This window comes from Protopterus annectens, chromosome 3.part0 (assembly GCF_019279795.1).
Source record: "Protopterus annectens isolate FY-2018-M chromosome 3.part0, PAN1.0, whole genome shotgun sequence".
NCBI classification, from domain to species: Eukaryota; Metazoa; Chordata; order Ceratodontiformes; family Protopteridae; genus Protopterus; species Protopterus annectens.
The window spans coordinates 1810140599-1810158490 of NC_056731.1; the positions used below are offsets into that span (position 1 = coordinate 1810140599).

At 38.3% G+C, this 17892-nt stretch overlaps 1 protein-coding gene across 2 annotated transcripts in view; it reads left to right on the top strand.

Moving 5' to 3' along the window:
* The window catches only part of PTH1R (parathyroid hormone 1 receptor), a 1409870-nt gene that overhangs the window by 1273176 nt on the left and 118802 nt on the right, over positions 1–17892 (top strand). The window lies entirely within an intron of this gene.

The window sequence follows — 17892 nt, forward strand, 5'->3', positions numbered from 1 at the left end:
ACTATAGCAACAATCCACTTATTTTTTTTAAGTTTCCATTAAGGAACATAGAAAGGCATGCACATTAATTGTACGTTACCTACCTATAATTCTGATGGAAAAAAACAAGTAAAGGCACTGGGGTGTAACTTTTAGGTTTGAATCTGTACAGACACAAATGAAGCATACTCATACTTATGATTGTTACAAATCCCTCATTCCAGAAATATGGCCAAATTGCTTTGTATCTGATATAATTGATTAAGTATGAAATACATCTAAACTCAGTACAAAATTCATCTGATTGAAATATTTTAGACTTCACTCAAGGTAGTATGAGCAGGTGCACTTTATGTAAACCATATTTAACAATTTGCCTTGTAAGTTTCAAAATGAAATACAATGCTGAATACAATAGTTTTCTTATTTCTGAAACTGACAGTTTTCATAAAAATAGCTACCGTTATAGGAAAAGGACTTTTATGTCACAATAATTCACAAAAAATTACAGTTTCTTTATTTTTTGGCATATTGAATGCAGCTGCATCACACAATAGTGATTTACTTGCCTGTATATTTATAGCTTTGCTTCTAATGCTGCTATGCATAGTATGACTTTTAGACCAAAAAAAAAAAAACAGAAAGGTCTCACAGCAAGCATTATTAGCAGCAAAACAAAAAGACCCTGCCAAAACAGAATACCACATGTAAAAATAGGTACAAACTTTACTTGATGAAAGTATCCTGAGAGATATGCAGCTTATCCCTACAGGACATCAGGAGAGATGAAAAGTCAGCAAGCAAAGGAGAGTACTAGTGCTGAAATTGAATTCATCCTCAAGTCTTGGTGAGTACCTTCATGAGGTGGACACTGTTTTCTCACAAAATCTCACCATGGCGACATTGATTTATAGATTGTATTTATATAGCATATGTCATGGACAGAATAAGTCAAAAACAAAAAAGATAGCTGGGTACACAGGACCCAGGATAAAAAGTGACCATTCCTGGCAGGTGCACTGGTGCCAGGACTGGTAAAAATGAAACTGTTAGAAGCTTCAAATAAAAATTTGCATTCATTAATACAACCGATTTTTGAAAAACAGTATATAGATCAAGAAACTTTGATCTGTTTGGAAAAAGAAGCATCTGACGAAGTGTGAAAATATAAATAACAAAACCTAGCGATGTTTGAAAAATATAAAAAAGAAACATGGACATGAGAAAGAGAGAGAGATTTGATATGGTGCAGTATTGATGCAAAGGAGAAAGCCAAGTTAACCAATATAGAGAAGGCAGTCTCAAAGACATTCGAAAAGAAATACAGGCAAAAGAATCCAGATATGGAAAATTTCACAATAAAAAAAATTAACAAAAAGCTATAATGTGGAAAAGAAGATTAGTAAAGCAGAAGTTAATGTAGAAGGTCTAACATAGACTACATCACAGCATGATGGAGTGAGTCCCCAGAATAAGGAAAAGCAAGAACCTCAGGAGATGTGTGAAGAAGAAATATGGACAGGAGAAAGGAAAAGAGGTTCAATATGGTGTAATATTTATGCAAAGGAGAAAGCAAAACTAACCAATACAAAAAGAGCAGCACCAAAGATATTTGAAGAGAAATACGGGCAAAGAAATCCGGATATGGAAACTTTACAATACAAAAAGTAAGAAGATTAAGAGGAAGAGCAGAAAAAGAGATTAGCAATGGAGAAGTCAAAGAAGTAGAAATTGAGATTATGGATCAGCTGCAAAGAGAAGGATTTAGTATAGTAAATCGAATGCAGAAAGCACCACAACAGGATAGAGTAATGGATATCCAAATTAAGGGGAAACCAGTATAACAGGAAGCAATTGGTCAGGTGCCATATCAACATATTTTGGAGCCTTCCACAGGAAACCAGAATAAACATTCACTTGAAGCTAGACATCAAAGGAAGGAATAGGAAACTGTGGAAAGTCTGATGCAATCAATGTTGAAGAGTGATAGGCCAGTGAGTTCCCATATGATAGAGCAATGGATGGCACAGGATGAAGTTGAAGAAAATGTGCCATAGGAAGATGCTATAGAATCTTCTATAGAATGCCCACAGGAAACAGAAAATAAGGGACGTGCCCCCAGTTTGGAAGAAATTGAGTTAAGGGAATAGTTGCTTGATTTAATATACATAGACAGATATATCAAGATCAATGAAAGAAATAGACTGCAGAAGATTAATAAAACCCCAAAAGTCAATAGTTTGATAAAACAAATGAATATAGTAATTAGGACTGTCCATAGAGATCCATGCAATATTACAGAAGTAAACAGAATGTATTACTGTGCTGCTAATTAATAACTGATAAAGTTGTATCACAGGAACACAAGGTAGTGAGGGAAAGGAAGGGGCGAAAGTGAATACCATCATGGAAATATTGAACAGAGAAAACTATAAAGCAGCTAAGACAAGAAGTGTCACTGTTAGAAAATTATAAACGAGGGAACAGATCAAGAAAAATACTAAGAAAGATAGATGTTATAAAAGCAATGCACAATATTAGAACAGACCAGGATCTATCATGTACTATCTCAAATAACAAATTAAAAATGTCAGCACAGGCAGAAAGACTTAGAAGATATGAAAATAAATATAAAGAAAAAGTACAAAATAAGCAATTTATTGATGATCCAAAAAAATTATACAGAATTGGAAAATAAGTAAAAGGAATTGAAAGACCGCCAAAAAAGAAGAAATGGATACATTTTGGCGAAGTACCTATGAAGATCCTGTGGAACATAAGAAAGATGCTAAATGGATAGAAAAAAAGAAAGAATAACAGGGTTAAAGGTACAGGATATGAAATGTGATTAAGTAACAGCCAGAGAGATTGAAACAGTTAAGAAAAGCTTCTAATTCAAAAACCCCAGGCACAGATGCAGTACCTAACTTTAGGCTGAAAGTATTAACATCTTTGCACGAGGAATTAGCCATGAATAAGAACTATTTATATGCACACCTCGAGCAGACACCACACTGGTTAACAACAGAAAAAACAATGCTCTTACTTAAGAGTGAAACTGCAAGCTACCTAAAAATTATAGACCAATAACTTGTCTTCTAACGATGTATAAACTATACACAGGAATTGACGACCAACAGAGTTTATAATCATTTAGAAGAAAACTCAATTATGGCAGTAGAACAAAAGGGCAATCAAAGAAAGTCATATGGAACAAAGGATCATTTGTTGTTAAATAAAGTTATAGTGGAAACCAGAAAAAGGGGAAGAATCGAAGTATGGTATTGATTGACTACAAAAAAGTAACTGATAGTATCCCACATTCATGTACAAAGGAGTGCTTAAGAATGTGTAAGATACACCCTACACGGATTGACTGCATTACAGTAACCATGAAACAATGGCAGACCACTTTGTAATTAAGCCATGATAAGGGACAGATTATTATCATTGCTGTTCTGCATTGCCATTAATCCATTAAGCTGTTTATCTAACAGCTTAGGCCATGGCTACAATTTGGCTCCTAGAAAACAATAAAGTCTAATGACTTCTCATCTTCGCTTTGTCAATGATTTAAAACTGCGTAGCTGATCAGATGAGGAACTGAAAGCAAAACTGTAGGTTGTCAAAACTTTTTCAGATGATATTGGAATGTCATTTGGTCTTGATAAATGTGCAAAAGCAACCTTTAGAAAAGGAAAACTGTAGCACTAGGAAAACATCAGTTTGGGACAAGAGTGTGATATAAAAGAACTTGAGCAAGAGGGAGTGTATAAATACTTGGGAATTGATAAATGATCAGCAATAAAACATGAACAAATGCAAATAAAACTCAGTAAGGAATACTTTGCAATACTTAAATTAATCCTGAGAACAGCATATACATCTAGGAACATGATCCAAGCTATAAATCAATTTGCTCTTCCTATCCTAACTTACAGTTTTGGAGTGATTGGCTGGCCCCAAAAAGTGTTGGATAGACTGGATATTAAAACAAGAAGGATGCTTCATGCTCACCAAATGATTTATAAAAATCAGTGTATACCAAGATGGGCCTCACTGAAATTGATTACATGTAGAGATCTGCAGTCGTGGGACTCCACACATATCTACTGACCTTAAGACAACTCCGATGGCTAGTGGTTAACTGCTGTGACATGATCCAAATGTAGTGAAAGTTTTAAAACATGAGGAGAATAAATCTAAGATGACATCTTTGCTTAATCTAGTGGAAGCATATCGACGTCAAGCAGGAATGAAAATCAAACCAGAAGTGGATAAAAAACAGGTAGCAACTGAATGTACCAAAAAAAAAAAAAAAAGAAAAAATATAATGTGAAGGACCAGATGAGAAGGCAAGAAATGTGGAAAAAACATAAATATAGTTGCAAGTATAGAAAATTTCTGGAAGAGCCTCATGTTGATCAAGAACAAACATAGAAATGGTTAATGAGAGGCGAAGTCAAACCAAGAAATGAAAGGTTAATTTTGGCAGCCCAAGATAGTGCTGAGCCCAAAAAAGTCCACTGAACATGTGGGAGAAGCAGATAAATGTAGGGTTTGTAAAACCAAATTGGAAACAGTCACACACCTTGTTGCTGGTTGCGACACACTAATGGCAGAAAGACTGTATACTGAAAGGCATAATAATGTGGCGAGAATGTTGCACTGGGGATTGTGCAAACATTATGGTACTGAAGTGGCTAAAAACACTGGAAACATGAGCCACAAAGCATCATAGAAAATAATGATGTTTATAAAAACTGCGGTGGTGGTGCTGCGGTAGCGTTGTCACCTCACAGTAAGACGTTGTCTTGTTCGATTCTCAGCTAAAGTGTCTTCTGTGTGGAGACGTGTGAATGGGTGTACCTTCATTGAAGGTTGTGCTTCAGGGCTGGCAACTCGGTATGTAAAAATCTACTGCCAATCATTAGCGGACTGGAGTTCCGCTGTGGCGACCCCTAACCAGGAAAAGCCGAAAGATACAACATATTACATGGGAATCACCCTTTACCAACAGTCCAAAAGAGAGATGCTAGAAAATGAGACATATTGGTCCAAGAAAAGAAGACAAAAGTAGCATCGATCACTGCAATCGCCACACCCAGTGACTACAGTGTCCTGCATGCAGAGAGACACAAAGTCATAAAATACCAGGATCTAAAGGGAGAAACGAGAGCCATGTGGAAGAAAGATACCCAGACAGTTCCAATAGTAGTAGGAGCAATGGGTCTTATAAAAAATAATTTACAACAGTATTTAGATATGTCACCAATACACGTAAACCCATACGAATTGCAGAAGGAGTCATTACTACGCACATTGCCGGTGCTGCGAAAAGCACTACTGGCTGACATCAAAGACTGAAACAATACTAATTTCATGGACTTTAATTGTACTTTGACTTAGGAATGGGGTCCATTCCCATCATAGTATTAGAAACCCCAAAGACTTGGAGAAATTAAAAAAGACATAAAGACATTTCAGCATGTGGGCTTTTTGAATGCATAGTGATCCGTAATTGTTAAGCAATGAATCCAGGCCATAGCTCTCAATGAATCAAGAACAAACCTCAACAGAATCAGGGCTAAATCCAGAAATATTTAGAGACAACAAGGGACACTTTCAAATTATTAGTACTATGAACTTGAGATATTGATGGAATAAGAGAATGTTAATTAACATACATTTTCTGAAGTAAAATAAGTCTATAACTGTAACTATTGTCATTATTTATTATGTGCAATTTATCACCTTTTTCCAAACATCACCAGTTTTAGAAGGGATTAAGAGGAAGATAGCTAAAAGCTGACTGACAATCAGATAACTTTAGGCAAATAAGTTACATTCCGCTTGATTCAGACATGGTTCTGTATTCGTTGGGTACCTCAGCCGACCATAACTGGAGAGTCTGGCTCTGCAGTAAACTTAGAAATAGTTTAATGCCCATTATATGGATCCCAAATAAGTTCCAGGCCAAGGGGAAAAATGGATCCTTCAGCATATATGTTCATAGCAGAGCACTGCTGGTCTGTCTACTTATGCTACACTAATGAACCCATAAGAGGGTGATGCTTCTTTCTTACTGGTGGATTTTGGCTTTCTGGCCTGGATGATTTAATAATGATGTGGCGATCCTTTTGCATTCAGCAGCTGACATACTGGAATACCTGCATGCTCTTAAGAGAAACATGCATGACTTCTATGGTGCCTTCATCAGAAGAGGTTTGTATTTTTTTTTTCTTTTCTTCACAGATTGTACTCTATTTTGCCAGGCTTTTTCTGGGTTGATATTATAGTATTATTTTGACAGAAGTATTTTTGGGAGAAGTGTTCTGTGCTCAATAAGCAATTACTAAATAAGACAGATGAAATATGTCAGAGTTAAAAATATTTTTCCTTGCTTGCTTATCTGGGTTTAGTCTACAAAAAACGAAAAGAAGGTTGTGCAAATCCCTTTTAGTTCATGCCATTTCCAGCAGTTGCTTCCCAACTAATGATCTTCTTAGCATTCTTGGTCATATTTTGGCCAGTTTCACGATGGGTCTGAATAAGATGCTACATACGGCAAATATTTAGTTATGCCTGAGGAATTTTGGGCATCATTTAACTGATTTGCCGGATATTATGACTCATTTGATTCCCCCTTGGCAAATTAATTTAACAGCTTGATAACAACACATAGATCCTTTCTCCCATCCTTGTCTGCCTCAGATAACAAATCTGAAGCAGAGTTCAGTTGAGGAGATCACCTACAGGTAGGGATCATTGAGGGGCTTTGATACCACTCTGAGTTAAAGTTGCATATCAATTTGAAGTAAATGTTTGTAGAAAAGCTTGCCATGAGGGCATTGCAGAATTGTCTAAAGGATGGTGTTATGCAGTCAGTCCCAGACAACATTGTGGTCATGTGGAGCAAATGATAAAAAGGGGATGCATTCTTACAAGGATGTCATGGTTTTATTTTATTCAGCCCTTACCAGACCCACCATTGTTGGAGCACCCACAAAGGTTCCTTACCTGGATAATCCAGGGTATAAACACATTGCCCCATGTGGATTTCCTTAAAGCCCATTATTATACTTTGTCTCTTTCACGTTACTGAGAGGCAGTCTGTGTCTGGCATGCAAGGCATCCTCAGATCTGGCTCTGATGGACCTTTTGCACATCTGCAAAATGAATAGCATCAGAGCCAACAGATCCATAGATTTAAATTTTGCTTGTGACATAAATACGACATGTTAGCAAGGCAGGTATGTGTTACAGAGAATCCTCATGCTCTGAAACATGTTCCCCATCCTTGTGAAGCTGAATCCATCCCTAATCCTATTTAAGTGTAACCTGAACCCCCCCATGTCTTTGATAGACAGAGGCAGACAGCACTGCCCAAGTTAAAATACTGGCCGCATGACCTCCAGAAACTTCCTATCATACCACTGCCTAATAAATGCCCATGATACATAGGGACACAACTGGGTTGGTTAGCATAGCTAGGCTTATCAAGGCCCTAGTAGTTATTAGCCTTTTGTATACCTATCAACCTACAACTTGTGCAATCTGGCCTTTTTTAATCAATATCCCCTTTTCATCTGTTACCTTATCAGGATATCACAGATTTTCTGAGCTGTTAATTTGATACAGATCTTGCCTGACAGATTTCTCTAGAAATGAGGCAACCCACCCAGCCCACCTTAATAATCCATACTAACCATGCGTTTGCTCTGTACAACAACCCTGCACATTACCTTAGAAAAAGAACCTTTTGTAATGCTACCACTTTTTATACAGATTATGTACGATGGCATTGTTAGAGTTTTGAGTTTCTTTGTTATTTTATGTTTATTTAAAACAATTGCGAAAGAAGACTAATTGCCTTATTTTGAGATTAGGTTAATGTGGGGTTTGCATGTTTTTTGTTGGTACGAGGAGCACTGAAGATTTCAACTTGTTGACATTAGTTAGTCTTATGGTTTTCATATTTTGAGTGTTGTTATTTCATTGCATTATCTCCACTGTAACTTTATTTAACAACAAATGCATCACCCTAGATATCAGCATCCCACCCCCACCCACCATTAAGGAAACCACAGTAACAAGTTTTTCCAAAGCCAACTTCATGACAAAAGTGGCAAACTTCACGACACCTATGCAGATGGACAATACAGTTATGACTGCTGAATCCTACACAAATGCACTCTATAAGCACTTACACGAGTGCATGGATCGCACTATCCCAAACAGAATCAAGACGCTATCCTCCAAAAAAAGGAAGCCAGTCTGACGGTCCCCTGCCATAAACAAACTCTACAACAGAAGGAAGAAACTGTTGCAAAAGAGAGTAAAATTCCATGAGTAAAGGAGGTCCCTGGTCAGCCTCAGTAAGAAGCTGAGATCCCTTGTAAGATCCTCCAAAGATAGCTACAAAAACAAAATCGCCACTGATTCTAAGGGCAACCACAAAGCATTCTATAGCTATGTCAAGAATCTCAATAGCAACACCCAGATCTGCTCTGAGTTACAGCACAACAGCACAAAAATTACAGAACCAACTGATATTGCCAACATCTTGGCAGATAGGTTCAGTGCTAACTTTACTGCCCTCTCACCCCCTAAAGGGCCCATATCTATACAGGAAGAAAGAAGAGTCCCTGTAATCACATCTATTCAGGTAAAAGCTGTAAAACACAGCATCCATGGGACCGGACAACATCCCAGGCTGCGTTTTACACAACCTTCAGAACGAACTGGCTCCCTACCTAAGCACCATGTTCAGTCATAGTCTCACATCAGGCTTTGTGCCCACTGAATGGTGCACAGCAACAGTTATCCCACTCCACAAAGCGGGAGCAACCACTGATCCTGGGAACTATTGCCCTATTAGCCTGACGAGCCTTAGTCTGCAAGGCCATGGAACGTGTCATCATGGAACTCATAAACAAAGACATTGGTAACCTCCAAACTCTGGACCCCACCCAGTTCGGGTTTATGAAAGGCAGATCATGCCTTCTGAACTTGATCAACTTCTTTGGGGCAGTCACCAAAGCTGTAGATGTGGGTAAGGTGGCTCACACAGCCTATCTTGACCTTGCCAAGGCTTTTGACACCATCCCCTATTCTGGAATTATAGATAAACTCACTAAACTAGGTATAAATCCCTACAGCATAAGATGGGCTGACAACTGGCTCACTGACAGAACCCACACTGTAAAAGTTGCAGACTCCAAATCTGACTTCAAACCAGTAACAAGTGGAGTACCACAGGGTTCAGTCCTGGGACCTCTCCTGTTTGGTATCTACTTCTCTGAAGTACAGGCTAATACAGAAGGCCTCTGGCTAACAAAGTTCGCAGATGACTGCAAACTAGGAGCCACAGTCAAGTCCCCAAATGATGTGGACATCCTACAGAAGGGCCTCACTGAGACAGATGCCTGGTGTCAGAGGCATGGCCTCAAGCTCAATGCCAAAAAGTGCATTGTCATCCCCTTTGGTAAAAACTCTGTACCCATGAACTACCACATAAACGGCAGTCTGCTTAATGCCAAATGTGTGATAAGAGACCTTGGGACCCAGGTGGACAGTAATTTCGCCTTTGATAATCACATTGCCACAGTAGTCAGGAAATCCTTCTATGTGGCACACCTCATCACAAAAGGGTTCTCATCCAGGAAAAAAGAGGTCATTGTTCCCCTCTACTTGGCACTCATTAGACCCATTATAGAGTACAAGGCCCCTTATGGAATGTACCTCACAAGACATCTGCAGCAGCTGGAAAGGCCACAGAAGTACCTCACAAAGAGGATTACTGGCCTCAAACAGATGCCCTACACTGACCGTCTCAAAAAACTCCAGCTTTACTCTGTAGCATATCGCCTACTCTGAGGAGATCTCTGCCTAACATATAAAGCTATGTTAAACCCAGAGCGGCTGGACATGCTACACCTAAAGAAATCCCAGTCCCTCTGAGCTACACACTCTAGGAACCTAAATCTTGTCACCACAATACATAGGACATGCTGGAGGGATAGATTCCTGTCCCAGAGACTTCCTATACTCTGGAACAAGCTACCCATCTACGTCAAGCAAAGTTCCTCATTAACACTCTTCAAGAAAAATCTTGATGAGTGGATGGGAAATAGGAAATACACCCTGTGGATCACTTCTGTGGCTCTGCTCGGCAGGGGCACAGGAAATTAACTTTCTTGGGTAGCATAAGCCAGGGAACCTTGTTCGCTAGGCTTACTTAGGCCCTTGGGCCGATAGCCTAGAACCTATCTATGAACCTATGAACCTATCTCTATCAAGATTCAACCCTTTACCCTGATCCTGGGTGACTTAAACTATCTAACCATAGAAAGGAAGAAATATGCATGCCAAAATACAAATGCCTGCAGGGAGATAACCCATGTGTGATGTCTGCAACAGTGAATACACTCGAACATCTACATTTATGGTAAGTGTACACAACTTTACTATTTCACCTGTCTAGTTACTGTATGATACTTGCCATGTCCTCTTTGTAAGCCATGCAGCTATCCATCTTAGCAAAAGTACATCATTACCTAAAACCAAGAAAAATATGGTTCAGGCAGCACACTATGTTCCTTTAAACTCACAAGGTTTAATAAATGCACGACAAACAAGAAAAAAATGTTGAAACCAGTCAAGTGTATAAAGCGCTTTTTGTCTGGTAATCTTCCTAGACTTTATCAGATTCAACTAGGTCTGTTAAAACTTTCCTTATAAGTCATTTCAAACAAACCACATGACTTCCAGACCATTAAATAGAAAGGTTACATATATTAACCCGTTTTTACTCATACCACCCAGTTATAGTCATTTAATTTCATTCACCCTACATACAAATATATCTAAAATACTTTTAAAATGAAAATGAGGTAGGGCAGATAGCAAGTTCTCACCAAAGTTTGATTCCTTACCCAGTTACACTCACGCAAAACCAGTTAAGCCCTCTTTCCACTTACCTCATTTCCTCCCAAACTCCTACTTTCCTAGTTTAACCCTTCCAGCCCCACCACATTAACTTTCTTCCACTACCATTTTAACTCACATTACTATTCCTAGCTAACCCACACCCAAAGATGTCCCTGGACAAATCGGTTTGTTCCCAAACCTCATTTATGCTGGAAGTATTCTCATAGCAGACTTGCTAAGGTCTTTGTAATCTGACGATTATTGTTACCCCTCAACATTTTCTTATTTTTAAATAAGACTGACAAGTGTACTCTTGCAAATGGATGCATCTTAAGTTTATTATAATATAGTTATATACATTGCAAAACAAAATATTGTGCATTCTTTGTCAATGCTCTGTCTGCTGAGTACATGTAAACTGAATGAATGTAATCTTCGGAGATCATCTCAGAATCAACCTTTAGATTTTTACTGAGTTACTTTATGTCTTATGTCTTATGTTTTAACCTCATTTGATTTAAACTATAGCTGCATAAAATTTCATTTCAGAAAAGTCAAATGTGCTATGAAAACATTTTATCAGGATTTCTGCAAAATGGTAGTTGCGCTGTATATGTGCTTATCAGATTTGTTACAAGGTCAACAACCATAATACTTCCACAAACTTAAAAAAAACATGATTTACTGACTCTTAGATTGTCATTCCTAAAAAGTGCATTTAGCAAAAGCAATTCACTGATCTCATAGAGTGTTATGTAAAATGTTGGCTGTAGGACAAATGCCTGATAACTTATGTATCATGCATAGGAAGTCAAACCTGAATGAATTAAAATGGCTTCAATGAATATCCAGTTAGAGCACCAAAATAAACAGTCAAAATCACACGTACGTCTCAAATCAGGGGTGGGGACGATTCCTCCCTATGCTCACTAACTATATATAAAACAAACCTAACGTTGCTCTCCTTTGGACTATGATAAATTTAGTTCTGGAAATATTCTTGTTTCTGAAGCAGGTGCAATTTCTGAAGAAGCCAACACTGCATTGTTTGTGACTTAAAGGTTATGTGCTTAGTAAGTAATTCATTGTGCAGTTGAGTGACTCCTACCTAAAGAACTACACACTGACATTTCTAGAATTCATCTGCCTATACTTAAAAGGTAAACTGAGGAATGAATGGCTTTGTAGAACCTGCATTGTACACACTGTGTGTATAATTGCCCATGCACAGCGCATACAATGTGGATGCTACAAATGTCAACTTCATCTGTAGTCATCTTTGGAAAAATTTTTTTTTCTCCACCTCCAAAATTGCTCTACACAACCTTTGATTAATAATCCATTAAGATATGCTATGAAAAGATGTGAACAGAGTTATTTAAAAATACAGAATGTATTTACAGTTATGTGAAATATGATCTGATTTTGATTAATTTCATGTGAAAAGAATATTAAGTTGGTCCTAAGACAAATTACTGTTCTAGAGAACATAACTTCTAGATTTTTCAGAGAAATGTAAGTGGAATTAATAAATCAGATGAAATGCAATAATGCATTCTGTAAGGCAGATGTAGGAATACTGTCCTGATGACTTTGAATGCTTTATGCTACAGGTGTTGCAGCTGAAATCTTGAAAACTCAAATCTTAACCTACAAATGCTAGGGGTAGGTAAGAGTATGCTAATATGAATATTTTATTCATTTACAAAGGCAGTGTTCTGCATTTGCAGACCCAGCTGAGTTAGATGTTAAATTCTAAACTGAAAATGAAGATTCTCTGCAAATTCAGACCTCTGTGGCTAAATGTCTTGTTATAATGGAAGGCTAGGAATCAGCATTTTCTTCAGACTGAGCCAAGTGGAGAAATAAACTAAAATTGAAATGTGTCTCATTTTCTGTATGTTTCCTGGCTATGTTTTTCATTTCTAAATGATTAATATAATTTTGTTGAGAGATAGTTTTGCTTTTCTACAGAAGAATCTTTTCATAACTCTTTTTGACTGATTATTATACTATAATTTTCTGATTTTATTTGAAGTCTGTGTCCAGTTCATCAACCAGTGTTGCCATTCCTGTACATGAAGTGGTGGAAAACAAAATTCTTTTTGACTCCTATTAGTGTGCACTCATTGCTTTATGTGAACTTGTTTCCATCAGCAAAGGGAATTTAGAATTTTAGCCATCTGTGGTAGGCATTGTAATCTGAATTCTTCAAATGTGGTGTTTCTCTCAAATACCTGAAGTAAATATAATGATTAGCAGAAATCTCAACTTTTTCAAGCATGTGGGAGAGCATCTCTGTCAATGTTCAGATTTCTCAAACAGCTTTACTCTTAAAACTTGACAATGTGCAGACTCGGTGTCAAATAACTTGAGTACTGAAGAAAATGGTGGCGCTGGAAGAGAAATAAAGCATCTTCTCCAAATATGTGACGTAACACTTACACAATACAGGGCAATAAGTATTACAGATTTCTGTATTTTGCATTTTAATTAAAAAGATTTATTTTTGGATTAAGATGCCAATGAAACAAGCTATTTTTTTGTACAATTCTTACACTCACAACCCATATCATATCATATTTGTTTTTCTATTAAAGTGGAAAAAAACAGCTGCTCAGTAAGCTGTATGTAGTCTCAGGGGGTAACTTGGGAATGGGTAGTGACTAGGTTTCACTTGGGAATGGGTAGTGACTAGGTCACAGGGGGTAACCTGGGAATGGGTAGTGACTAGGTCTCATGGGGTAACTTGGGAATGAGTAGTGACTAGGTCTCAAGAGGTAACTTGGGAATGGGTAGTGACTAGGTCACAGGGGGTAACCTGTGAATGGGTAGTGACTACATCTCAGGTTTAACTTGGGAATGGGTAGTGACTAGGTCTCAAGAGGTAACTTGGGAATGGGTAGTGACTATGTCTCAGGAGGTAACTTGGGAATGGGTAGTGACTAGGTCTCATGAGGTAACCTGGGAATGGGTAGTGACTAGGTCTCAGGAGGTAACTTGGAAATGGGTAGTGACTAGGTTTCAAGGGGTTAACTTGGGAATGGGTAGTGACTAGGTCTCAGGAGGTAACTTGGGAATGGATAGTGACTAGGTCACAGGGGGTAACTTGGGAATGGGTAGTGACTAGGTCTCAGGGGTAACTTGGGAATGAGTAGTGACTAGGTCTCAAGAGGTAACTTGGGAATGGGTAGTGACTATGTCTCAGGAGGTAACTTGGGAATGGGTAGTGACTAGGTCTCATGAGGTAACCTGGGAATGGGTAGTGACTAGGTCTCAGGAGGTAACTTGGAAATGGGTAGTGACTAGGTTTCAAGGGGTTAACTTGGGAATGGGTAGTGACTAGGTCTCAGGAGGTAACTTGGGAATGAGTAGTGACTAGGTCTCAAGAGGTAACTTGGGAATGGGTAGTGACTATGTCTCAGGCGGTAACTTGGGAATGGGTAGTGACTAGGTCTCATGAGGTAACCTGGGAATGGGTAGTGACTAGGTCTCAGGAGGTAACTTGGAAATGGGTAGTGACTAGGTTTCAAGGGGTTAACTTGGGAATGGGTAGTGACTATGTCTCAGGAGGTAACTTGGGAATGGATAGTGACTAGGTCACAGGGGGTAACTTGGGAATGGGTAGTGACTAGGTCTCAGGGGTAACTTGGGAATGAGTAGTGACTAGGTCTCAAGAGGTAACTTGGGAATGGGTAGTGACTATGTCTCAGGAGGTAACTTGGGAATGGGTAGTGACTAGGTCTCATGAGGTAACCTGGGAATGGGTAGTGACTAGGTCTCAGGAGGTAACTTGGAAATGGGTAGTGACTAGGTTTCAAGGGGTTAACTTGGGAATGGGTAGTGACAAGGTCTCAGGAGGTAACTTGGGAATGAGTAGTGACTAGATATCAGGGGTTACCTGGGAATGGGTAGTGACTAGGTCTCAGGAGGTAACTTCGGAATGGGTAGTGACTATATGTCTCAGGAGGTAACGTGGGAATGGGTAATGACTAGGTCTCAGGAGGTAATCTGGGAATGGGTAGTAACTAGGTCTCAGGAGGTAACTTGTGAATGGGTAGTGACTAGGTTTCAAGAGGTTAACTTGGGAATGGGTAGTGACTAGATCTCAGGAGGTAACTTGGGAATGGGTAGTGACTAGGTCTCAGGGGGTAACTTGGGAATGAGTAGTGACTAGGTCTCAGGGTAACTTGAGAATGGGTAGTGACTAGGTCTTAGGAGGTAACTTGGGAATGGATAGTGACTAGCTCTTAGGAGGTAACTTGGGAATGGGTAGTGACTAGGTCATAGGACATAACTTGGGAATGGGTAGTGACTAGATCTCAGGGGGTATTTTGGGAATGGGTAGTGACTAGGACTCAGGAGGTAACTTGGGAATGGGCAGTGACTATGTCTCAGGAGGTAACTTGGGAATGGTTAGTGACTATGTCTCAGGAGGTAACTTGGGAATGGATAGTGACTAGGTCTCAGGAGGAAATGAAAAGAGGCAAAAGTGGGCAGCTCATATAGGCTCACTCATCGTGGGGGGAAGAGTGCAGCCCAGTCTGCTGTTGCACTAAGTAGAAGTTGGGCTAAATTGAGAAGTTCAAAAATTGCCCTGTTAGGGAAACGGTGTTTAGTACCTAATGTGTAGGGATGGTGATAGATGCACAACTGGGAGTAGGTTTAGAGGTAAACTTGTGTAAGAATGTGCAGAGAGTCTCTGATATTAATGATTTAATTTAACCCAGGATGTTCACTCCCCTAAAACTGAAGTTTGCATGAACAAAGTTGCAAACTTCCTATTCTCTAGGCATATTATACTGCGTTTATCCAATGCATTACTGTTGTCATTTTTTATAGCATAATAGTGCTGAAAGATTCTTTTCCACAGCTTTTCATTTTGTTTTCACTTTATAAAACATTCACAGGACACCCACTGTACAATGTACACAGCTGTTACAAGTGTAATATGTGCCCACACCAAACACCCTATTAACACATGTCAAAATCAGCATGTGCATGTAACCCATAAATCTGTAGTACCTGCAGCTCCAACAAGCAAAAGTTCCTGTTAATTTGTTAGATTCTGTCTGTAAGCCGGCATATTTGCTATTATCTTCTAAAGTCTGCCAAAAAATGTTGTGTGTCTTGTCTGTGAAAGTAGGTTGTGCCCTAACAACATTATACAAATCTAGATTATGTGAAATGATGTTCCAATTATCAGCTCTAACTTTTCTTAATATTGTAACTGTCCACAGAAATAGGAAGTGGCACACTGTTTCTAAGTATCTGAATATTGTTTTTAATAAACATGGTTTGAACTCTGATGTGAAATTTTAGCAGATTTTAAATTATTTTTTAATATATCTGGTGCTTAACAAAGGCCTTAGATGAAGTGTGCGTTAGATTAATTTTGTTTCAGTCACTTGTTTTTAGATCAAGTGACCAAATGATATAGACTGATGTGTGCAAGTGTGTGCGTGAGTGTGTGTGAGTTTGTGTGTGTGTGTGAGTTTGTGTGTGTGTGTGTGTGTGTGTGTGTGTGTGTGTGTGTGTGTGTGTGTGTGTGTGTGTGTGTGTGTGTGTGTGTGTATATCTACATACACACACACATTTATATATATATATATATATATATATATACATATATATATATGTATATGTATATATATGGGTCTACTTCTGTTTGACGAAAACACACTTTTTCGACAAACAGAAGATCGAACCCACTTAAGCGAAAGTGCACTACATCGACAGTTCACTTTCACAAAAGCCAACTCATGGAAGCACATTACAGTGGGGAGAAGGAAAAATATCATTTTCCCCACTATAGTATGATCTTGGAGTTAGTATATTTAAGTAGGGGGGTGTGGGGGAACAGCCCCCCACATAGGGGTGCAGGGGGGCTTGGCTTCCCTGGAAAATAGTGTTTAAAGTAGTTTGTTTTGAATCGGCTTTTGTGAAAATGCACTTTTAATGTAGTGCACTTTTGCTTAAGTGAGTTTCTATGTTTCTTGTTCAAGATTGTGAAATTTCGATCAAGAAATGTAGACCCATATATATATATATATATATATATATATATATATATATATATATATATATATATATATACAGATATATAGTCTTATTACAACAGCTTGCATACAAGGCCACTGAATGCTACTGTCTATTTCTTTAGATTGCTAATGAACTTTAATAGACAAAAAGTTCATGGGCAATCACTATCATCTAAAAAAAAATGTGTACTTTGCAAATGTAAACAAGTGCTTTACATTTGTAATCACCCGAAGAACTACAAACATCACTTTAAAGTGGGGGGCTCTACTCTCACAGCTCCTGACGTGGTTGTTATGCCCCCACACCCACAAAAATAAAATATACTATGTCCACAGTTGCACAACCACAGATTGGTCAACAGTAATTTATGCGGTAACTCTTGTATGTTTTTTTAAAACATTTGCTGACCTTTCTTACTACTGTGCAACATTCTATGAATATAACCATAGTCATGTCCTCAGTTTATTACATTTGTGTGAATTGCAGTTCAAGAATAGAAATGGAATAACATTATTCATATAATTAACTGAAATGGCCACACTATTTGAGACTTTCAGAAAAAGGTCAGTGTATTTTATTTTATACATTATTATTTACAAGTTTCATAGCGTGTATAAAACAGATCGGCTATGATTAAGACAGAAGGGAACATAACACATGTACAGACTTATTGACTTTTTGTTAAATTGACATTTGGCTTATCAGGAACCTCTGGTTAAACATAACCAAAGAAAGCACTCCCAGTAGCTGGCGTGTCATTTTGTTTCAAATCATCACTGAGTGAGATGCACTGATGAAGAGATGGTATTTTAGTCACAGCCTGCTTTCATAAATTGAATTCCTTGCATCTCTGTCCTGCCAGGATGTCAGTATGGCAAACCAGGATGCTGTGACTGAACCTTTGAAATGGCTTTACAGTTTATTTTCTCTAGTGAAGTT